Source organism: Onychostoma macrolepis, chromosome 21 (genome assembly GCF_012432095.1).
Source record: "Onychostoma macrolepis isolate SWU-2019 chromosome 21, ASM1243209v1, whole genome shotgun sequence".
NCBI classification, from domain to species: domain Eukaryota; kingdom Metazoa; phylum Chordata; class Actinopteri; order Cypriniformes; family Cyprinidae; genus Onychostoma; species Onychostoma macrolepis.
The window spans coordinates 30058483-30083853 of record NC_081175.1 but is presented as its reverse complement, the minus strand read 5'-3'; the positions used below and the strand labels follow the sequence as shown (position 1 = coordinate 30083853).

The following is a 25371-nucleotide window of genomic DNA, read 5'->3' as shown; positions in this document are numbered from 1 at the left end:
CACGAGCCGTAAGGTTTAATTTGGATTTGTCTGTGCATGTTTTTTTCTCTCTCAAAGATTGTGTGCCCATTGACTGGCATTATATGACTGACAGACTACAACGGTTTGAGTTAAAAACCTTCGTTTAAGTTCTACTGAAGAAACAAAGTCACCTACATCTTGGATGCCCTGGGGCTAAGCAGATAAACATCACATTTTCATTTTTGGGTGAACTATCCCTTTAAGGTGAAAGGCAGTATGAGAAAATCTGCAGCTTAATGGGGATCATCATGTCAAAGTATATATTAATGTACATCTTATTTTAACACTTTTGTCTTGAAATAATGAATACATTTATACATTTACATAATTTAATTTGTAATAGTTCTATTTATTGCAATTGTTATTCTGTAGTCTGATATAGACCTAAATCTATATGTACTCTAACAGTACTATGTTTATAATTGTAGGATATATTACGTAAATACATTTTTATATTTGAATGTCACGAATCCTGTTCATGCGCTTCCGTTCACTCACCACCAGAGGTCACCCGCTCACCACATGGACTCTTGCACTGCACTAATTGTTGCACTTCACCCCGGACTACAGTTCCCATAATCCACTGCACTGAGTACACATACACAGCTGAATTCAATCAGACATGCTACATAAGCCATGGACTTCCTCTTTCTCACTGCAAGTATTGTTTAGCGATAGCTACTCTAAGGAAGCCAGTTCTACTGCCGTAGTTTATTCGTAGTCTTGCCTTGCCTGTTTTCCCGTGTTCTGATTCTAGCCTGTGTATCTTGGATTACCCATGTGCCTGGCCCTGTTTTGGATACTGTTTTCCCCAGCCCGGACTATTGCTCTTGTTTACGGATTACCCCTTTTGTCAAGCACACTGGATATTGTTAGCCATCGACCGACCAAACCCGTTTTGGATTATTCTCTTACCTTGCCCTCAATATACCTGTTTGCACCATGTCTGTTATGACCACGTCTCTGTCTAATAAAAGCCTGCAGATGGATCCGAACGTCTCATGCTCTGATCATTCCGTAACAGAATGACATTAGGATATAGCACCAACAAAACCTCTCTTGTAATTACGTAATTAATTCAATTCATTCATTTTAAATTAGGATTATTATTAATCATAATAAAATGGCAAAATGTTTGTATGTGTTCAGCAGTAGGTGGTGCTAATGTACTAATACCATGATAATTATATTTTACCTTCATATTCTCATTACTGTAGGTAATCTGAATGTTTTACTTTAGAGTTTTTATACTCAGTTTAGTCATTTGGTTCTTATTAATTTAATATTATTATTATTTTTTTTAATAATGCTATTTATTAAAATCAGCCTAAATTAGAGGTAGATCATAATACTTTCAGATGAATCATCCCTTTATTGTTTGATAACCAATTGTTTGAATCTTGAGACTGATCAAATTATAAAGTTATTTCTGAGCGTCACTTAATTTGTAGTTTTATATAAATAAACCTTTTTTTAAAGTCTGATGTTTTGACATCTTCAGTAAATTCAACTCTTTATACAAGCTGCGCAGAAGTCAAATCAAATGCCTTTTTTATTATTTTTTTTATTTCATAACTATAACTGTACAAAGTTAACAATGTCTGTGAGAAAGGTCATTTCAATCATGGAAAAAAAAAGCTCTGGATTAACAATTTGCATTAAAGTAAAACAATACATAAGAAATACAGCAGATTATTGTGTTATGTATGCATACAATACGTACAATACCATTTATTTTAAGTGTTTTTATATAATAAAGTTAAAAAAATAAAAATAAACAAATCTAGAAGTCATCTACAATAAAAGAGGTTCAACAGCAGCTTGTTGTTTCTGAGGAGCTCATGTCTGATCTCGTCCAGAAACATTAGACCCCTGCAGAAGTGAAAGTGTGTGATTGTATGCTCCTCAAATTACGAACAAAACACTTCTTTCCCTCACTGAACTTATTATAGGTTATAGAAAGAGACAACATGAAACTAAACACAAATGGTAAATAATATTTAATTACATATTTGACTATATATAATTATATAATTACACTACTAGTCAAAAGTTTATGGACAGTAAGATTTTTAATATATTTTTTAAAGAAGTCTCTTCTGCTCACCAAGCCTGCATTCATTTGATGCTAAATTATAGAAATTAATAATTTTATTTAGCAAGGATGCTTTAAATTGATCAAAAGTGATAAAGACATTTATAAAGTTACATAAATTATATTTCAGATAAATGCTGTTCTTCTGAACTGTCTAGTCATCGAAGAAACCTGAAAATTATACTCTGCTGTTTTCATCATCATCATAATAATAAATGTCTTTTGAGCAGTAAATCAGCATATTAGAATGATTTCTGAAGGATCGTGTGACACTGAAGACTGGAGTAATGATGCTGAAAATACAGCTTTAATATATATTCAAATAGAAAACAGTTATTTCAAACAGTAAAAATATTTACTAAGTTTTTGCTGTACTCTGGATCAAATAAATACAGGTTTGGTGAGCAGAAGAGACTTATTTAAAAAAACATAAAAAATCTTACTGTTCAAAAACTTTTGACTGGTAGTGTGTGTGTGTGTGTGTGTATAAATCATATTTATTTCTACAAGAAGTGTCGGTCAGTGTTATTTCTTCAGTAGTACAGATTCATTAGTCAAATTCATTCTAAAAATAATTTCATTCCAGTTCATATTTCTATATTTTCTATAGTTTAAATTACATTGTGTAGTAATAATAAATAATTATTTTCAGTGTCTTAAATGAATTTAGTGTGACATACAGCAAACAATTAAAAAAAATATGCACTATATGAAAAACCATACAGTATGGTTGCACAATATCTTAACTAGTAAACTAATAATAAAAGACATACAGCTCAATAAGTGTCTGAATTTGATAATATTCTGTTAGTTAGACAGAAGGAACAACAGCTTTCTAAAGAGAGAAAACACTCAGTATTTATAACACACAGCTGTTGATGTTATAGTTCGCTGCATCATTTCTACAGTTTGAGTTTTATTCTCTGTATATGATATATAATATTTTACCTGGTCTGTGAGTCCATCTGAAACATCAGAATGAATCTCTTCAGGTGTGTTTGTGTCATGAGAAACTAGAAATCACAAACACAAGCGTCTGATTATATTCATATTCAGTTTATAAAGCAGATGAAATGACAGTTCAGGATTGATTTGACACATTCAGACACCAGACAAGATGAAGATTTTATCATAAACACTCACAGTTTGGTCTGCCGCTATTAATGCTGTTCCATCTGACTTCTCTCCGCAGCTTTTTCTGTTTTGACTCGTCAGATTGTATCTCATCCTCTCTTTTTGCCATTTTTTTTCTTCTTTCTCTCAGAAATATCTGCACACTGAAACCTCTGGTGAATGTTTCTCTGTCAGTGATGTTCATGCTATTAGTGGCAGTGACGTGCCTGTTTATGCGAACTTTCCCCATGAGTAATTTCTCCCGAAACCCACCTAACGTTACGCAGTTTCTCTCTCACATACTTCTCCTGCTGACCCAGTGAGCATTCAATGGCTGCTGTGAAACCACATACTCAATGAGTAGGTACTTAATTTCAATAAGTAAGTACTTAACGAGCGATAAAAGAGTATGTACTCTACAGCCAAATCTCGCTGAGTATGAATGCGATCCGCCATGTTGACGTTGTCATGTGACCTATGACGTTATCTTCTTCTTCTTCTTCATCATCATCTTCTTCTTCTTCTTCTTCTTTGATGTTTTATGGTGGTTGGCAAACCAGCTTTAGGTGCATTTACCGCCACGTACTAAGATGGAGTGTGGAGCATTGATGTTAAGGAAAAACTAAATAATAACAATAATAACAAACAAACAAACAATAAATAAAATAAATAAGAACATTAAACTTAATAGTAGTAATTTTTAAATCCTGTTTATTAACTCTGTATCTTTCAGATTCTTAAATAATATGAGAAACATGTCTATAGTCACATCTTTATTTAACAATTTCTGGAGTGAGATCTGATTTATTTCTATATGAAGTGCTTCTGTAAGTTGTAATCTTTCATTATCATATCCATAAAAAATGTTCAACTGTTTCGGGAAGATCACATTTAACACAAAGTCCAGACTCATGTTTTCCTGTTTTATATAATGAATGATTAAGTGCAGTGTGTCCAATTCTAAGGCGAGACATTATGCCGTCTTCCTTTCTATTCCCAAAAATTCTCCTGACTGTTTTTTGAATATTATATAAATGTCATCCTTTATTCTCACCATCCCATTTACTTTGCCACATATCTTTGAATGTTTTTTTAATTAACCCTTTTATTTCTAATTTACTCATTGGATCATTAAACTCTGTGTCTGGATGTTTTCATGTTTTTTTTTTTTTTTTTTTTCGCTATTTGATCCACCACTTCATTTCCTTCTATTCCTATATGTGCAGGTATCCATACCAAAAGAGATGACTGTTTTTGTTTGTATTCTGAACAAACTTTGTAAAATATCTGATAAAATGCATATTCTGCACTAATGTCGCGCGCACAGGATAGATGCAGACTCCGGTGCGAGTCCCGATCAAGCACTGATTCACCTCCTCTCCTCCTCCTCCTCCTGGCTCTTTACACCGCAGAGCAAGCCTGTCCTTGATGAAGCTGCTGTGAAAACGTGGGAAAAGCCGTCGAGGAAGAAGTTGGGGTGAATCGTTCTTTAGGCGGAGCAAAACACTTCATGGCTCCATCTGTAGCGCATTGTGATTGGGTGGTTTACGCTGTCAATACAGGAGACAAACCAATGGGCCACTGGCTGCTCGTAGTCCCTGAGTGATGGTCCTTGGCAAAAATAAATAAAAACAAAAACAATTCTATCGGCCCCTTCAGTGCGTCGGTCCACCGGGAAAATGTCCGGTATGCCCGATTATCAGTCCAGCCCTGTCCACCAGCGATTTTTTTGGCCAAGTCATGTCAAGTGTGTTCATAGAGGTTTCTATGGGCCAATGCGAATAAATCTAGATTTAAATTCGAAAAGACACGATATTGTCAGACCTGACGTTTTTTTTTTTATTATTATTATCATAACAACTAGATGCAATGATACATATCTACACTATCAGTCAAAAGTTATTGAACAGTAAGATTTTGAATGGTTTTTTAAAGAATGATCTTCTGCTCACCAAGCCTGCATTTATTTGATCCAAAATACAGCAAAAGCAGTAATATTGTGAAGTATTTTTATTATTTAAAATAACTGTTTCCTATTTGAATATATTTTAAAATGTAATTTATTCCTGTTATCAAAGCTGTATTTTCAGCATCATTACTCCAGTCTTCAGTGTCACATCATCCTTCAGAAATCATTATAATATGCTGATTTGCTGCTCAAGAAATATTTATTATTATTAACGGATTCTTTGATGAATAGAAAGATCCAAAGATCAGCATTAATCTGAAATAAAAAAGCTTTTGTAGCATTACACAATACATCATTCAAAAGATTGGAGTCAGTATAATTTTTGTTTTGTTTTTTTGTTTTTTGGGAAAGAAATTATGGAAATTAATACTTTTATTTAGCAAGGATGCTTTAAATTGATCAGAAATGATGATAAAGACATTTATAATGTTACAAAATATTTCTATTTCAGATAAATGCTGTTCTTCTGAACTTTCTATTCATCAAATAAACCTGAAAAAAAATACTCAGCTGTTTTCAACATAATAATAATAATAATAATAAATGTATTTTGAGCAGCAAATAAGAACATTTGAATGATTTCTGAACGATCATGTGACTGGAGTAATGATGCTGAAAATTCAGCTTTGATCACAGGAATAAATTACATTTTAAAATATATTAAAATAGAATTATTTTAAATAGTAAAAATATTTCACAATATTACTGTTTTTGCTGTATTTTGGATCAAATAAATGCAGACTTGGCTAGCAGAAGAGACTTCTTTAAAAAAAAAAAAAAAAAAAAAAAATTCTTACTGTTCAAAAACGTTTGAATGGTAGTGTATATCATATATGTATGGTGGGCTACCAGGACCAAAAAATGCCAGGGCCGATTTTTTGTCCCAGTCCAGCCCTGGTTAGAAATGTCAGCCAATCAGCAGCAACTTGTTTATTAACCACGCGGTATTAAAGAGACAGCTCGCACAATGGGTCCAAGTGAAGTCATTTAAGATGTGTCCGCTGCAGCTCGGTATACACAACAATTGAAGATATTAGAAGACATGTTTGTCTTAAGAGTTTTATAGTAACATAGCATATGTTACATGATGATGATGAATTTGTAAGTAAATGTAATTAACATCAAAATAAATTCACAAGAGCAAGTATATTGTTTGCACATGTTTATTTACATTAAAGGCAAAATAAGTGAAATAATAAGAGCGTATAGATCTGGAACTTCTTTAAGTCTGTCTAAATATCATGAAGTAATTGCAATGTCTTCTGGTCCGTATCCTTTCCTTAGGAAGGTGTGCTAGACACTGATTAATGTGACATAAAAATACTACATATTTATATATTTTGCTATTGTATTGTGGGTGACACTTTCATAAACATTTCTATGCTCCTCTGATTATATAATGGTAAATATTACAATATCATACCACATTTGATTTCTGGATGCTTTCAACTGATTTCCCTTTGAACTGTCACTAACTGAACTGCAGCTCAAACTATTTCAAATATAGTGAATTAAGCTACAAACTCCATCATAATGCACAATGTTTCCATGTATTTTGAGCTGCAGCTCGTCATATTAATTAAGTGTTTCACCAGTTAGCAGTAAACTGGTTACCTCACCTCAATATGTTCATAGATTTGTGTTGGATGTTATCTTCGTAATGAAATATGGATATTTTATTCGTAAACATCATACTTCTTTTCACTTATTTCAGTTAATTAAAACTAGCGAGCTAAACCAGTAGTTGTACTGAAAGTGAGTTTATGATTCATGATGTGATGCTCAGGATCCTCATTCACTGCCTTCAACCTGAAAATGTGCATTGCTCCCGGAATTCACTACATTTACTGATTTCATTGAAATCTCTTCTAAAGTCTGATGTAGATGTAGATGTGATGTTCTGAGGTATAATTTTTGTTTTTGACGGCTGTAACACACTCCAAAAAAGTTGGGACAGAGGCAAAGTAAAAGGGAAAATGTTATAGAATATCCAAGTTAAACTGTTTTGAAACAGTAAGCAGTTTAACTGGTAATAGGTCAGGGCATCATGTTTGAGTATAAAAGGAGCATCTCAGTCTTTGCAAGCAAAGCTGGACTATGGCACATCACTTTGTGCCATGTTTCATGAGAGAAGTGTTAAACAAATCAAAAAACACATTTCTCAATGTAAAATTCAATGGGAATCCAGAGAAATCACAGTACATGTAGGACAAGGCAGGAAACCTCAGGTGAATGTGCTTGACCTTTGACCCCTCAGATGGCATTGCACAAGAAACCATCATGCTGCAGTGTTAAATATAGCCACATGGGCTCAGGAGTACTTCAGAAAACCACTGTCAATTACCACAGTCCTTCTGCTGCATCAAGAAATGCAACTTGAATATCTGTTACTATAGGAGAAAGCTATACATCAATTATATGCAATGATGCTGCCGGGTTCTCTGGGTCAGAGCTCATCTCAGATAGTCAAAAACACAGTGAAAATGTGTGCTGTACTCAGATGAGTCCACATTTCAACTTGTTTCTGGGAAAAATGGATTTCGAGTTCTCAGTCCTAAAGTCCAAAGGGACCATCCAGACTTTCACTAGCGACAGAAGCAAAAGCAAACGTCTGTCATGGTATGGGGCTGCAGCAGAGCATATGTGTGAAGGTACTATTGACATGGAGGCGTATACTAAGATTGTACAGAGACATATACTGCCATCGAGATGATGTGTTTCATGGGAAGTCCATGGTTATTATATCAAGACAATGCCAGCTCTCATTCTCCATGTGCTACAACGGTGTGGTTTCGTAGACACAGAGTAAATGTGTAAGACTGGCCTGCCTGCAGTCCATGTCCGTCTCCTATTGAAAATGAATGACCAGTCATGAAAAGGAGAATCATACAATGGCGATCACAGACTGCTGAGCATCTGAAGTCTTGTTTCAATGTTTCAAGAGAGACTGGACAAACATTTTGCTTGCAAAACTTCTCAAACAAGGAAACATGGTAATTAAAAGGAAGGTTGATGTGACAGTGTTAAACATGCCTCTGTCCCAACTTTTTTGGAGTGTGTTGCAGCCATCAAAATTTGTCCATACATTTATGTTGGTCAGTGAAAACTTTGGAAATCTTTTCTTTGTACTATTGTCAATGAAATAAAAGCTAAAGAGAATGAACAACGAACAAATCACAGATTCTTGATTTTATTGCATTTTACAAAATGTCCCAACTTCTCTGGAATTGGGGTTGTGTACGTATGTATGTGTATGTATGTAGAATTTTTCTTGAAACCCTCCCAAACAACATGTGCTGATGTAGGTGCTGTTTGACATTATTATTATTTTTTTAAGGTTTTCTGACCCAGAGACTCAACTATTTTCTGCAATTCTCCAGCTGTGGTCCTTGGAGAGTCTTTAGCCGCTCAAACTCTCCTCCTCACCGTGCATTAGGACGATATAGACACACGTCCTCTTCCAGGCAGTTTCCTAACATTTTCTGTTGATTGGAAATTCTTAATTATTGCCCTGATGGTGGAAATGGGAATTTTCACTGCTCTAGCTCTTTTCTTAAAGCCACTTCACTAATTTGTGAAGCTCAATTATCTTTTTCTGCACATCAAAAATATATTTTTTGGTTTTTCTCATTGTGATGGATGATTAAGGGAATTTGGGCTTTGTTTTCCCTCCTATTTATATTTCTGTGAAACGGGAAGCCATGGCTGGATAATGTAATGTTCATAATCACCCTGGAGTGCTCAAAATTGTGAATACAAATGGGAATATAACATTTTTAATTGTTTTAATTTTTAAAAACATTTAAAAAATTTTATTATCCAATGAAAGGTTAGATTTTTGTGATTTAAAAAAAAAAGATCAAAAGGATTAATAATGCAGGTACATTTTCACAGCCTTCTTTGATCATATTTACCAAGGGTGCCAATATTTTTGGCAATGACTGTGTGTGTGTGTGTGTGTGTGTGTGTGTGTGTGTGTGTGTGTGTGTATACATACATCTACAGTGGGTAAAATAAGTATTGAACACGTCACCATTTTTCTCAGTAAACATAATTCTAAAGGTGCTGTTGACATGAAATTTTCACCAGATGTCGGTAACAATTCAAGTAATATGTTGAAATTAAAATTATAGCAAATTGCTAGTTCTGTATGTTGTCTGAGGGTTGGCATCATCTGAGGTCTTCTGAGGGGTTGGCAACATCTCTTCTCAGGTGTTCGGTCATCTCAGACATTTGTAAGGCCTGGATCCAGACTGAAGCTTGTGTAATTCCTAGTTGCCTTGGGATGCCAATCCCGTGGCAGAAACAGAGAAGCAAATAGAGAAAAAATAGTGTAGCTGCTGCTCAAACCAAGCAAAAAATGATGTGTTCAACCCAAGCAAAAAAATGAAAATGTGTATTTGATCAGATATAGCTGAAGTGCAATGACCCTGTAGCAGTTTTTATGAATATGCTTATTCAGCCTTATTCATGTAAGCTTTTGCATTCCTAAACTTATGAGTTCATAGGCAAGGCAGGCTCCTGTGTATGTTTATAGGGGTGGCCAGGAAGGGGCCAGCAACCAGTCTGGGGTGGCACAGAAATCTTCATTATTTCAATATAAAATGTCTGCCTATAAAGTATTGGACTGTTTTAGTGCCTAAAACACAACTGAATACAATTAATTTCTACTAAATTGTAAATGAGATATTTGTATACACATACATTTTTTTTTTTTTTTGCATTTAAATGGTTTCATTTTTGTTTGCACTTTACAAATAAAAAATAAATAAATAAATACAAATAGTGCATATTTTCCAGTATAAGTGCACTTTGTTCACATTTACTTGTGCATTAAATTTAAAAAAAAAAAAAAACATCAGCTTGCGCCTTATATTGTGTTCTCGATTTGCTGAATAATTTAGTAGGGGAGACCGGGGAGTGTTGTAATACGGGGTTAGTTGTAACACGGTCAGTTTGACAAGTCAGAAAAGAGCTGTGGTCATGTCATCAATATCATACACTCCATTCACATTTTTTTGTGAATGGAGTGTTACATGTTACAGAAGAAGTGGCATGTGAATGTAAGCAACATTGTAGATTTTATGACCAAAAAACTGATTTTTTTGCCTAATTTGATACTTTGCATAACTTAAACCCTACATGCTAAAACAGTTAGCTGTGTTATGGCTGTTTGGGGTGGGGATAGTTGTTGTAACAGTTCATTAAAAATGTTACAACCAACTCTTAATGATTACAATGAGTCCAGTTATTGGTAACACTTTACAAGGTTCATTAGTTAACATTAGTTAACAACATTAGTAAACATGAACTAAGAATGAACAATACTTCTACAGTATTTATTAATCTTAGTGAATGTTAATTTCTTAAAATCATTATTAAAATCACAAGTTGCGTTTGTTAACATTAATTAATGCACTGTGAACTAACATGAATAAACAATGAATAATTGTATTTTCATTAACATTAACAAAGATGAATAAATAGTGTAATAAATGCATTGTTCATTGTTTGTTCATGTTAGTTAATACATTAACTAATGTTAACAAATGACACCTTATTATAAAGTGTTACCCAGTTATCCAATCACATCCTCTATTGAGGTAAAGTCATGTGAGGTTTTTGTTGCACATCAAGGGATTTATGTAAAATGTGTTTCCATCATAGTTTATGCGCATAACATTTTATTGGACAAAAACACTATCCTCCTCAAATGAGCACATACCTTTTTTTGTGCACATTTTTAGAATTTTTGCGCATCTTGGCATTTCCATCCAGCATTCCAAAATTCACATAAAAATAGGTAGATGGCAACACAGCAGGTGACTGAACCCTTATGTGACAGGAACACAGTACACACACACACACACACACAAACACACACAGCAATTGTTTTTGTGCTAAATTTAAAAGGAATACAACATATTGTTTTTTTGTCACTTTAAATGGTTCACTTTATTCAAAACTGATTATTTTTTGTTTTTCAATAAAGTTCTTGCATAAATTGGCAGTGTGGGTCTCATTTCAGCAAATTACCTCACACTGTTACATCCATCTCCAGCCTGTGTTACAACTCACTCCAGTAGTGGGGTAGGTTGTAACAACGGAACTGTTTGTATTTGACATTATCTCACACAATCTGTGATTATGCAGTACATGTCCAAGAGAGTTTTATTTGTAGTAGACAAATGTGGCTACGATATATCAAAGTTTGAGAGATCTAGCACAAACAACCACTGAGTTACTGATGCTCAAACAAAAAGTGTTACTATCATCCCCGGTCTCTACTACATGATGCATTTGAGAGACGTTCTGTAATGTGATGCATACATGCATGCACAGTTTGCAGCTTTAATTTCCTTTTTGGTAATTTCATGATTTAACTGACGACAGAACTACATTGTATGCTCAAAGTTTCTTATGTGCATTATTTATGATAAAGTGATGTAGAGCGGTCGCCTCGTCTTCGTCTACAGTTGAAGAGTGTGTGCTGGGCCTGAGCACAGTAAAACGGCTGACAGTAGGACAGGGAAGTTTTTTTTACTGACATATAGCTTAACAAAATCTCATCAGATCGCAGTTCACTGTTGCTCTACTGAAGCTCATTTGACTACTGCTACACCTTTTCCGCGCTCGTTTGATGTGGTTGTAAAGAGATTATTTTTTTTCTATGGCGGTTCCGCCTCTTGAATGCATTTCTTGTTAAGAAAAAAGGTTCAAAAACTGCAGTTTTGAGTGGGGTGGCCAAGCTCGGATAACTCCGCCCCTGCCTGTAGGCATATATTATAGAAATAATTTGAAGTGCTTGTTGTCTGGGGATTATTACTTGAACATGCACAAAATTACACATGTAAATATTTATTCGTATTATGATTTATTTTGATCAAGAAGCAAATAACTCTTGAAACCTGCAAGGAGTTCGCGCTATTTTTTGAACAGAGTACGAAGCAGTCAGTTTCATTTTGCCAGGAAGACACATGCTACACCATTCAAGACTCTGATCAATCATTGCTTGACACATGGATTGAGTAAGTAGCCTGACATTCTTTTACTTTTTTTTTTAAATTGAACAATATAAATTTACAAACTCAATAGGGAACAATATTATGAAAACATATACACATGGCATGTAATTAATATCAATTTTAATGTGTGTGTGTGTATAATAATGGTAATTTTAGACGACCTTTCAGATGTATTTAATTATAAAATCCTTTATAATCTATAATAACATTAAACTTATTTCATAATGTAAGCATCATTAATGACAACTTGTGTTTAATAAAAAAATATAATAATTATATATATAAAAAAGATTGATTAGTGAAATGAAAGAATGATTTAATAAAAAATGAGCCTGATTAGCTAAGCCCTCAAAAACACTTATTTAGTGGTACAGTATTGCATGATTTGTAGATTATAATTAATAGTTTACACTTTGCATAAACGTTTGCAGTTAGTTTTTAAAATGTAACATTTCGTTCTCAAGGACTCTACGCTTAGATTTCTTTTCAGGAGCACTTGTGCTCCTACTTATTTATTTATTTATTTTTTAAGGAACACATTCTGATCAATGACAGAAATCAACCTTCCCATTATAAGGCAATATTTGACTCCTAAAAGTTATTATTATTATTTTTTTAACCTTTGTAATGACATTTTTCTAACTTTATTAAATGCATGTCATCTTTTGCGCTAAAAAAAAAATTGATTTATAAACTTCATATTATCAAATTTTAATTAAACAATAAATAAGTTACCAGTCAAATGAAATCAGCATCAATTCATCTTTGGATGGCACAGAAGGACACAAACGAGGCATTAAGGAATATTTACAGATGTTTTAACAAGACTCAGCGGTGGCATTTAATGCATTTCATAATAACAATGTTATGAAAATAATGTTTTAAATGTAAAGTTTTGAATATAGAAATGTTAAACGATTTATATGACTCAGAAACTGCCAATAGGTGGTGAAGTGTTATCAGATAAAAGTATTCGTATCCCTCTGCAAGCGTATAGGACAAGGTTTATTTTATTGTTCACCTCATCTCTACACAAAGACATTCTTTCTGTGCTGGTGCTGCTACAAATGCAGCCGATCGGGGTTTCAGCCTCGTCTATCAGCTGCTGTGTATTATACTGTAGTTGAGATTGGGAGACTGTCACAGTTCTCTCAAAGCGTTTATCTCAATAACTCACAGTAAAGGCTTTTAGCAAAACAATTACTCAAAAGCTTGTTTTAACTTAAGATATAAGACATTATTAAGATATGTCGTAATCAGTGTTGTCTTTTTGTATTAAAAACAAACAAGCAAGCCCTGCCCAGATTTAAAAAGTAACTCAAAAGTAACATGACGCATTACTTTCCATAAAAAGTAACTAAGTAATGTACCGTATTGTCCTGAATATAAGACGACCCCCTTTTTCCAGATGTACCTTTTGGAAAAAGGCTTTTTGAAAACCAAATCTTGTTTTTTGTTTGTTTGTTTTTCTCTCTGTAAAACACATTTTTTTCTTAAATTATTTTCAAATTGCATATTTTTCCTATTTTAATTTTTGTTTTGAAAGTATGGTAAATACTGGTAAAATGTACCAACAATGACATTGAAAAATATAGACTTTTTGATATACCACTGAAATAACAGGTAGCCCATCTGAATTATATAACATTTAGGCTATCCATCTCATAGTAGCCTACCAAAATTTTATTAACAGTAGAAGTGAAATCTTATTGTAGTCTTCAAATCTGGGTACTGTCTTATATTTTAAAATCACTTACAGAGGAAGTTTGGTCCCATCAGGCTAACATGACAGTCACGACTTTACAGCACACATTACATATTTCATGACACACTCGTTATATGTGTTGTTGGCGCCACCTATTGTTGTGGGTGTATTACTGACATGTCAAAGTCTAGACCCTGAATATAAGACGACCGCGTTTTTTCAGATGCATTTCCAAGAAAAAAACATCGTGACAATACGGTAATTAGTTACTTTTTAGGAGAAACGCAATATTGTAATGCATTACATTTAAAAGTAACTTTCCCCAACACTGGTCGTAATTAATTAGGATATGAATTATGCTTTGATTGCTTGTGTCACAGTTACATACTAATGTAGCAGAGAGAGTCTGAGACCAGATCACATTCAGCTAAGCATTGCTCTCTAAACCAAACTCTCAGTTAACATACTCAGATATTAGACTGCTGTTATGTTGTCATCTCGGGGAGAAGATTAATATTGATTGTTTTTCTTTTTCACTTTTATTGTTTAAATTAGATGGAAAGTAGGAGAAAACACACAAAGAGATGTTGAGAGAGAGATGAAGACGCAAACCAGTGAAAACATGGAGCTTGTGAAGATTGTCAGATGTAGCAGCTACAGTGATATAAGACCAGTTTGTAAGCAGAATATTACTTTCATACCTTTTTAAGTTGTACTGTCTGTTTATGCTCCTGATCTTCAGCATCAGTTCATCCCCTGTATCTAAATGATGAACAGATGTGTTTTATTCCCAGTCTCTGATCCACACACACCTGTGAAGAGCTGCTCTCATCAATCACAGAACATCAGACATGATGTAAGATTATGAACCGATGAAATGAAGCTGAACAGCATGTGTGACTTTATTAATTGATCTTGTTTCTGTCTTGAAAAGCACAGATCATTAAAGACCGTGGTACTCTCCAGCTCCTGACAGCATCTTTATTCAGCATTTCAAATGATACCTCTCTTCTCTGTATTTATCTAACAGCTTATTTTTATATTTATTTTTTTATTTTTTTTAAATGAAGGTTTTACATTTCTTTGGAACATTTACTGTAACAGCACTGGAATGAAAACTGAAATAAACATACTAATAACTACAATGCATCCTGGAGTTACACTTTTAGTTCTTTTATTTATTTATTTTTTTTACACGTCGTTGTTTTTCAAATAAAATGCATTAAGGAATGTTTTTCTTTGTCAAAATTTCAGTTTAAAGATTGATAAACTAATCTAGAGAGAAAGCCGAGCCACTGCATTTATAAACAGATATACTCATACAGTCATTCAGCGTGATATTATGAATGTCATATAGGCTACTGGGCATTTAGGTGTTTAAAAAATGCATGTAACAGTTCAGAGAGTAAATGCTAATTATATAAAGTTTAAAAAAAATTATATGAAGTTGAATCGTTATATAAGTTATACGAATTTTGTTTTGTACTAACAATCATTTTGGACCTTTTGATGTTGATGAGAATTCAGATTCTGAACTTTACCTGATGTAGATGATCATGTGATTTTCTCTGTAATACTGATGATCTCCAGTAGAGGGCGACACAACACTGTATATGACACACGGTGTGTGTTTCCAGATTTCACTCAACTTCTCTCATTTTATGAGTTTATGCACTCATCAGAGCTTATGATATCTGTGACCCAGCATTTCATTTTCATCTGTTTTAGTCAATTTCTCTGAGATGCATGCCACCGTTTAAAGACTGGACTAGAGATAGTGATAGTAAACAAACACCTTAGGATTTTCAGTTCAAAAGCAGATATATACATGTATATACAGTATAAGACAGAACTGCTCTGGGCCTCTGTGTTTTCAAGCAGACACCCACGAGATGCGTCTCATCAGAAATGACTGTGTTATTTAGGGTGGATCTGACAAGTGAAAGTGCAAAATGAGGTGTGAAAATAACAAGATGTTTCTGTTCAGGCTCTTCAAACGGCTGAAAACGGCTCAGGCTCTTCTGTGGTTAAGAGTAGAATATGGTAAGTAAAGTTAGTTTGACTTTCCACGGCACACTGGAGCAGAAAACTGTCAAACTACTGTGTATTACAACAAATATAAAACACTATTACTCATGTTTATTTTATTCATAGTGTCTTAAATTCTATTTCATGCAAGTGATGTTTTGAAGTATCAAATTAACTAAATCTTCAGAATTTGGTTCCAAATAATGTTGATCAATTGTATCTCTTTGTTTTGGCTGTTGAACAGAAAGAATAACTGGAAATAAAATCCTTATAGGGTAATTCCCTGTCAAATCAACTGAATTTCAGAAATTTCCCCGGCGTAATTTTTTGTTTTTGTCAATATTTTTTGAGTTTTTATCACTAGTTTGTAAAAAGAAGTCAAAATGACAATTTACAAATTACAGCAGGGTAAAGATGACTTGAGCACTGATAGTGGTAGGTCTATTATAGTCCAATCTGACTTTAGCAATCTTTGTTTCATATGAAACTAACAGTCTTTCCTTCTCAGTGAAGAGCAGGTGTTTGTCAGAAACAGTGTTTGTCAGTCAGGGCAGGATTTAGGGGCCCAGGGTTTCATATATATATTCATATATAGCCATTCAAATTTTGTACTCACTGAAAGACTCTGCTGAAGCAGATGTTCGTGTGATCTTCTCTCAGATATTGATCTGCTATAATGCTAAAGATCTCCAATAGAGAGCGATGCTGTGACATGTCTGTCTGTCTGTAAATCTCTCTCTCTGCTTCTTATATTATGGAGTGTTTTATGGTCAGTCCTGCTCAAATATAATATAATTTTATGACCCAGCATTTCATTTGGTCTTCTGTTCTGTTCTTCTGGAAATTCTCTGCGATCATACATGACATAATTTAAGGCTGGTATGTCAGAGGAAAACCCTGGACTTCACTGAGTGAATCCTCAGTGACTCAGAACCACTCATTTTTACAAAATGCTCATTAGTCATGTGACGAATCAAAAGGGACGAATCATTTCTCCCTCTCACTCGTCTTTGACCATTAAAGAGACAATGCAACAAACTAAATACTTTTTATAAGTATGGAGTTGTTCAGATTTACTGCAGTAAATCTGCAGTAAACTTACAAAATTTGTTTAATACAATATACATATTTTGTTAACAAACATATACATATTTTTGTCTCTATGAAATGTAATAGTTTTAGAAACATGTACAGAAATAATTATTGTTTGTGTTATGTACAGCATCATACAGTAAAACACTGAGAGACTGCTCGTAAATTTCAAAAATAATATTAACTTAAAAAGAATATATACATATTGTTTACAATGATGTTAATGAAGTTTATATTAGTTTATATTGGTTGATTATATAGATCTATAATATTCTGAATATAGAATGACACTAAAATACAACAAACAATGTAAAATATACAGTATTTGATCAGAGACTGAATATAAAGTATATTCTGCAGGTGCTGTGAAAGGAGCTGCTCCTGTCTGAAGAGAAAACACTCTCAGAACTATAACACATGCAGTAACTGTCATTATACAGAACATACACACACTGTCAGCGTAACAGAACTGAGTGTGTTTATGATCAGTGAGAATCTCACCTCATCTGAGAGTCACTCAGAATAAAACTGTCTGAATCTTCAGAAACTAGACATGAAAAAACAAACAAAAAAACACACAGACATATCTGATTATCCTCATAGTTTTTATTGTGTAGATAAATAGTAAAGTTTTGGGATTGATTTTACATTCATACTCCAGAGAAGATGAAAATGCATAGCAATAAAGTACATGTTACAGTGTTTTATTTAATATCATGAATACTCACAGTTTGGTCTTCCACTGTTAATACTGTTCCGTCTGACTCGTTCCAGACTCTTTTTCTCTCCTGGTTCATCAGATTGTCTCTCATCCTCTTTCTTTGCCATTTTTCTCTCTGTTTAATTCTTCTGCAGTTTGTGATGCTCCACTGATCTTCTGCCATGAATGAATTTGTCTTAAATTTTCTTTCATTATCTGTTGATAAAAATGGAGATATAACTGATGAATATATCCAGAATTAATAATAAAACGCTTTAATCTACAACACAACTAAAGATTGTGTGTCATTACCTTGTGATGAGCTGCAACTAAAACCTTCACTGCAGCTCTGAGATCTCTGCTGTTGTGTCTGAGGTTTAAACACACCAATACACAGACGTGACGCCTCTTCTGCACTGAGTCAGCAAGAATAAAAACAACTGTGTGGAGGTGTTGTTTTCACACCTGGTGATGAATGTGGAAATCCCCTCTAACAATGTAAAGCACTTTGAGTGCCTAGAAAAGGACTATATAAACATAAACAGTGAAAGTGAAAGTGAAAGTGAAGTGAGGTGTGGCCAAGTATGGTGACCTATACTCAGAATTTGTGCTCTGCATTTAACCCAAGCCGTGCACACACACTTGGATGAGTGTATACACGTGTAACAAATTATTATTATAGTTACAGTGTTTCCCAACCTTTTTTTAGCCACCAAAATCCCACAGTACACCACTAAACACTGAAATATAGCTAAATTGCACAAACATACATTGCTTCAAATGGCATATTAAAACTGGATATTATATTAAAAGTAGTACTCCTATTTAATGAGAAACTTGAGCTTAAGTCAGGTAGGCACACAGGGTCATAGGTAGCTTTATGTTGTTGGTGATGATAAAACAAGAAGTTTACATATCGTTGCTGTTGGGTGGAAAACCAAAACCACTACCGCTTTCAGGAAATGTAAAAAACAAACAAACAAAAAATTTTCCCAATCAGACTCTTGCATGTGCAGTTGTTGCATCCTTGTGAAACATTGGGTGGGTTTTTTTGTTTTGTTTTGTTTTTTATGCACGCTCCCATGTTTTTTTATCTTACCACTCTTATTTTCCATTTTGTACACTGTAAAACATTTCAGACCTCCCCAACTCTAAATTTGGTAACACTTTATGTTGATGGTCCCTTTTGAACATTCTGTTGACACCAAGTAATGTTGCAACTACATGTCAACAAACTCTCATAAGAGTATTAGTAGACTGTCTGCTTCATATCTACTAACTCCTTATTGTGTTGGTCTCCCAACAGATATTCTACTGACTATAAGTAACTTTGCAAGAACGTGCCAACTTAATCTAACCCTAACCCTACCAGTCAACTAATACACTACTAACACTCTAATGAGAGTCAGGAGAAATGTAGGTGCAACATTACTTGCAGTCAATAGAATGTGTTAAAGGGACCATCAAAATAAAGTGAAACACAAAGTTTTCTAGTGACTCATTACATCTAAATTTTTCCTTTGGCCCAATTGGATTTCTGATAACTGACTTTTATCAGTTGTGGCAACAGTCTGTTAACATTGGCTCGATGAGAAATAATGTTGAGTCAACTGAGAAAAAAGGAGTCTAAACCAAGTTATTGTATTGTATATTGGTAAATGTATAGTGCTAAAGCAAACTTACTGAATTGTTTATTCCCTGTTGTCCCAAAATAAAATGAAAAATTTATTAAATAATACACTAAACACTGCCACATTTGAACACTTTTAATGAAATATACAACAATATTGTGAAAATACCTTTAAATTCTAAATACACTGACATTTTCTACACAGTATACCTTACACAATCATGCATTTTAATTATCATAAGATACACAGCTGATGAATTGCACCATATACATTGATACATGCAAAAGATGTCAAACACCATAAAATAATAATAATTTTATTAATAATGATAATAATTTATCTGAGGTTACTTCAGCCAGTGTTTAGGTTAATGTCACTGAATATTACCATTCTCACAAAAGGTACAATGAGCTCATGAAATGCATCTTAACTATTTAAACATTAAACATCAAATACATTCACATATTAAAAATGTCAAAAACACCATCAAGTGCAAGGAACGGGGAGGTTACTTCACACAGTTGTAACCGTCCCACTAAGAACCACCTTGTGAGGCAAGCTACAAATACATTTGAGGGAGGGACTCGCTGGCCAAACTTTTACTTAAAGGTGAAAGTACATAAACCCCAAAAACACAAATATACTTCTGACACCGTTTGGTAATGAAGTTAAAGAAGAAAAGCATTAACCGACCATTGTCCTCTGTAGAGTAATTCCAGCTGCCAGGAGCTTAGAGTCGTACCAGCTGAAGCAATGCAGATTAGTTAAAGAAATGTCCCGTGAATGATCCAGACAACAAAATGATGAAGCAAGGCCTTGATGCCGCTGTCCTCAGGGTATAGAACCATGCTTCCCCTTCCCCAAACAATACTCACTTCTTCTTCTTCTTGAAATTTATTGGCGGTTGACAAACAACAAAATTGTGTATTTCCGCCACCAACTGGTATGGAGTGTGGATCAAAATGACTAACTTCCCCTTTTTATTTTATTTTTTATCTATTTATTTAACTTTTATTTTTTATATTCTCTCCCACAAATTTATTTTAAGGTACCGAAAAATAAAACAATAGAATTCATTCCCGAGTTATTTTGTTTAAATCGCACTTTTATTTTTTCTAAATTTTCCTTTAAAATCTGTCTTTCAGTTTCATATTTCTGACAATACAAAATAACATGTTCCACTGATTCTTCCTGCCCACAAAATTCACACCTTCCTGTATCATGTTTACCCATTTTATAAAGTGTACCATTTAATCTTGTGTGTCCAATATTACTATTTCCTCTCTCCTGTTTTTCCCTGCACTTCTCATCTCTCCCACTTTCCTTTGAATTCTGTAAAACCATCGACCTTTTTTCTCCTTATCCCATTGTTTTTGCCACCTTTCCTTCAGTCTTTTTTTTAATAATACTCTTGATTTCACTCTTACTTAGATTAACAATTAAATCAATGTTGTTGTTTTTAACTGCCTCTTTTGCTTCTTTATCTGCAGTTTCATTTCCTTGGATAATACTCACTTCTTCTCCCCTCATACTGGCTATAGAGGAGAATACCACCTAGAGACCCCCCTAGGTGGGGTAAACTATCCCTTTAAGTCCTTGTTGTACTCCATGTTGAGTGCATACAATAATCCAAAAAAGTACAATAAATGCATTTAAAAAGTCTCCTAAGTTGTGAAGCACCAGCTCCTCTTCCAGGACAACAGAGACATTCAGCACACTTGACAGAGCCCTTGAAGTGCAACTGCTGCTGCTTACTATTTCAAGAATTTCCATTTTCATTACAGTTGTGTGGTTCTTCAATGGCTCTGTACTCTGTAAAAAAAAAAAAACACACAATTATAAAATAGCAGTCAATACTAATTCTACATTAGAATTAGCAGCCTACATTACACCAAGCCATGTCTCATGACAACACTCAATAAAGCAACTCCTCACAAATTACATCTAAGAGCTAATAGTATGGAATAAACATATATCCAATAAGCACTACTGTTAAATACTCACTGTGAAATTTGTGGTTCCTTTTCTACACCAAATGCTTAGCCCTAGCAATAGTGGGTTACACTAATGGGAACAAAAAAAATTGTTATAGAGCTTGGCAACCGACGTCACTGTGCAGTGCATTCTGGGACGTAAACAAGAGGGCGCCGCCATATTGTGAGGCCACATCGGACAAGACTTACAACAACCACACGAAAAACAATGTTGAAAAGTCGATTAAAAGAACAAAATGTACTATACAGAGACAAACTTCTACTGTTCGCAAGAAAACAGTACCTGGAAAAGATGGCCAACCACCCGCACCTATATTTTTGTCTGATTTTGATAACCGCACCCGATCGTCACATTCAGGGTTCATATACGGTCATGAAAAACCTGGAAAAATCATAGAATTTTAAAACAGCAATTTCCAGGCCTGTAAAGTTTTGGAAAAATACATAAACCCAGAAAGTTTTGGAAAAGTCATGTTTCACAATTCTATGTACAGTAGAATTATGCTTAATCAGGTCCTGAATATCGGTGTGGGATTGCGCATATATTCCCGCAGCTTTCAACTTTAAAACGAGGGAAATTCCTGCAAAACATGTATTCAATATAGCGTGTAGGTTAGATGAGTAAATAAATCCACACAACCAGTCATTTGAACACAGCGTGAGTGATTCAGCTGTACCGCGTCTTCTCTCTTTGACCTTCTCTTCACATCGGCGCATCTAGTGCTGCTGCACGCTGCGATACAAGACTTTAGCCCGCGTTTTGGTACAGTTGACAGAATTGTCAATTGCCTAATCGGTCATTGTTGCATCGTCACAGAAATGTATTATTTGCACGTCTTTTTAAGTCTTTCGGTACTCGTGCACTCCAGTCACATCCAGAGCGCGCGCTGCGAACAAACAAACAAAGCTTTTTTTTTCAGTAAGATTTTTAATATATTTTTTAAAGAAGTCTCTTCTGCTCACCAAGTCTGCATTCATTTGATGCTAAATTATAGAAATTAATAATGTTATTTAGCAAGGATGCTTTAAATTGATCAAAAGTGATGATAAAGACATTTATAAAGTTACATAAATTATATTTCAAATAAATGCTATTCTTCTGAACTTTCTAGTCATCAAAGAAACCTGAAAATTATACTCTGCTGTTTTAATCATCATAATAATAATAAATGTCTTTTGAGCAGTAAATCAGCATGTTAGAATGATTTCTGAAGGATCGTGTGACACTGAAGACTGGAGTAATGATGCTGAAAATACAGCTTTAATATATATTCAAATAGAAAACAGTTATTTCAAACAGTAAAAATATACTGTACTTTGGATCAAATAAATACAGGTTTGGTGAGACTTCTTTAAAAAAACATTAAAAATCTTACTGTTCAAAAACGTTTGACTGGTAGTGTGTATATGTATATATACATTTATTTCTACAAGAAGTGTCGGCCAGTGTTATTTCTTCAGTAGTACAGATTCATTAGTCAAATTCATTCTAAAAATAATTTCATTCCAGTTCATATTTCTATATTTTCTATAGTTTAAATTACATTGTGTAGTAATAATAAATAATTATTTTCAGTGTCTTAAATGAATTTAGTGTGACATACATCAAACAATTTAAAAAATATGCACTATATGAAAAACCATACAGTAAGGTTCAGTAGTTAACATTAGTTAACTAGTGTAGTTAACATGAACTAAGAATGAACAATACTTCTGCAGCATTTATCTTAATGTTAATTTCAACACATTATTAAAATCAAAAGATGTTTGTTAACATTTGTTAATGCACTGTGAACATGAACTACCAATGAACGACTGTATTTTCATTTACTAACATTAACAAAAATTAATAAATACTGTAACAAATGTATTTGAATGAAATCGTATTGTATAGTGTTACCATATAGATGTTTAGGATTACAGATAGGCTATGTTTATTTGCATCGTTGCATGTGTCATTAGATATTAGGATATTAATATAAACATTTCACCAAAATCAAGTTCAAATACGAAGCTTTTGACCAGCGAATGTTTTTTTTTTTTTTTTCGTGACTCGTGTCCCGTTTTCCCCAGTTTCCCAAATGAAATGAAAGATTCAGCGCATCGCACGAGCTATTTGGCTGTGACTCGACAACAAATGCTAGAGAAACTCTTCTCCGCTCCTCAAATACAAAAAAAACAAAAACAAACAACCAACAACAAAAAAACATTAGCCTTTATAAATAGTGTTTTTTGAGTAAAGAAACCGCTGCACTTATTCAATCAACAGTTCTTTATTTACCTTCAGAGAAGCAAACAAACTGCGCGCCGCACTTCAGTGACGAGAGAGGCGGGAGGAATAATGAGGTTTGACTGACAGTTTGAGGAGCCAATGGCGTTACGAGCTTTAGTGACGGAGGCGTCACTTACTGATCCAGGATCAGTGATCTGTAGCTGTTATATTTCTGATTTGAGCTTGAGTTTCAGACTGCTTTCTTTGGAAAATGTAACGTTAGCTTTTGTTGACGCTACCGCGCTACTTGATCAAAAATAGAGCTTAGCTACCGAAAAGCTATTTGATTCAGAAAGCAGTGACGCTACCATCACGCTACTGAGAAATGTAGTTAAACTACTAGCGTCACTACTTGTAGTTACACTACTGCCCAACACTGGAGATATGCATGTATTGTCATGTGTTAATCGTCAACACTTAAACAGAAAGCAATGAAACATAAAAAACGATACTCCCTTGGCTGTCTGTGCTGTTCTCACTGATGAACTAATGTTGTTATAAATGTTTAAACTGTTTAAACTGATGAACATGTATGCAGCTCACATCTGTGTGGATAATTTCATTCAGTGACTTGGTCATTCAGTTAACAGTACATGTTTGTTCAAACCTACAACTTCGGGGTTTCTAGCATATGATGAAGCACAGAAACCTGCTGTGATTCTGATGGTCACCTGTAGAGGACAACACTTCACTGTATTACAGGGGTCAAGGGTCAATTATCAGTGCATGTGTGATACTGGAACATTGGATAGAGAGGAATATTACATGTATTTATTGTAATATTTAGAAATGAAGTCATTCACATGCATAAATATGAATTTGGTTTATTTAAATCCTGTATAATTCAATCAATCTGATGAAGTATGCAGTCCATGTGCTTTCACACAGGACGTGTTTGCAGCCTGCTCCTGATCCGTGGCTGTTTACCACAAACACAACATGTATCCATTATTTTGATTTCAAATAGGCCCGGTTTCATAGACAGGTCTTAGTCTAAACCAGGATTAGGCCATAGTTCAATTAGGACATTTAGTCAAGTCAAGTCAAGTCAAGTCAAGTCAAGTCAAGTCAAGTCAAGTCAAGTCAAGTCAAGTCAAGTCAAGTCAAGTCAAGTCAAGTCAAGTCAAGTCAAGTCAAGTCAAGTCGAGCTTTATTGTCATGCTGCTACATGTGTGGACATATAGTGGAACAAAATGTCGTGTCTCGCAGGACCACGGTGCTACATACTAGTTAAACATAAGATAAACATACAACCATTCAAGTATAGGAAAAACAATAGAGCTATACAACAGTTAACCATCTGACTATCCATATACTATAAATACTATAACTACTATACCTAGTTGACTACACATACACAAACTGAGACTGTACAAGAACTTTACATACATACTGTACATGAAATTGTGCGAAAGAGATATATGTACATGAAATTGTGCGAAAGAGATATATGTACATGAAATTGTGCGAAAGAGATATATGTACATGAAATTGTGCAGAAAAATATATATTTTGTACATTAAATTATTGTGCAGAAGAGAGATTTTGTGGGAGACAGCGCATAGTGCAAAAAGATTTTGTAGTGCAATGTTCAAGTCTTCGATTCCTTGTAGCAGGGAGTGTTTAGAAAGTGTCTAGTGTGCATAGCATATATAGTGGGACGAGTGCGTTACTACAGGTGGTTTGTATAGCCCACTCACCTGTGTGTAGCACACTCAGAATTGCA

At 34.2% G+C, this 25371-nt stretch overlaps 2 long non-coding RNA genes across 3 annotated transcripts; one reads left to right on the top strand and one right to left on the bottom strand.

The window, feature by feature from the left end:
- The first annotated feature begins 12025 nt into the window (after positions 1-12025).
- Positions 12026-15024, top strand: LOC131528681 (uncharacterized). Of its 2 annotated transcripts, XR_009267928.1 has the most exons (4): positions 12026-12226; positions 14484-14605; positions 14723-14784; positions 14868-15024. It is a non-coding gene; the product is annotated as an uncharacterized LOC131528681 (long non-coding RNA). The 2 variants fall into 2 exon arrangements; XR_009267927.1 differs by having other exon boundaries at positions 14723-15024.
- A 1966-nt stretch (positions 15025-16990) lies between these two features.
- Positions 16991-18242, bottom strand: LOC131528673 (uncharacterized). Its single transcript, XR_009267916.1, has 4 exons — positions 18061-18242; positions 17777-17964; positions 17550-17595; positions 16991-17433 (listed from the first exon to the last, which is right to left on the bottom strand). It is a non-coding gene; the product is annotated as an uncharacterized LOC131528673 (long non-coding RNA).
- Between the last annotated feature and the right edge of the window lie 7129 nt (positions 18243-25371).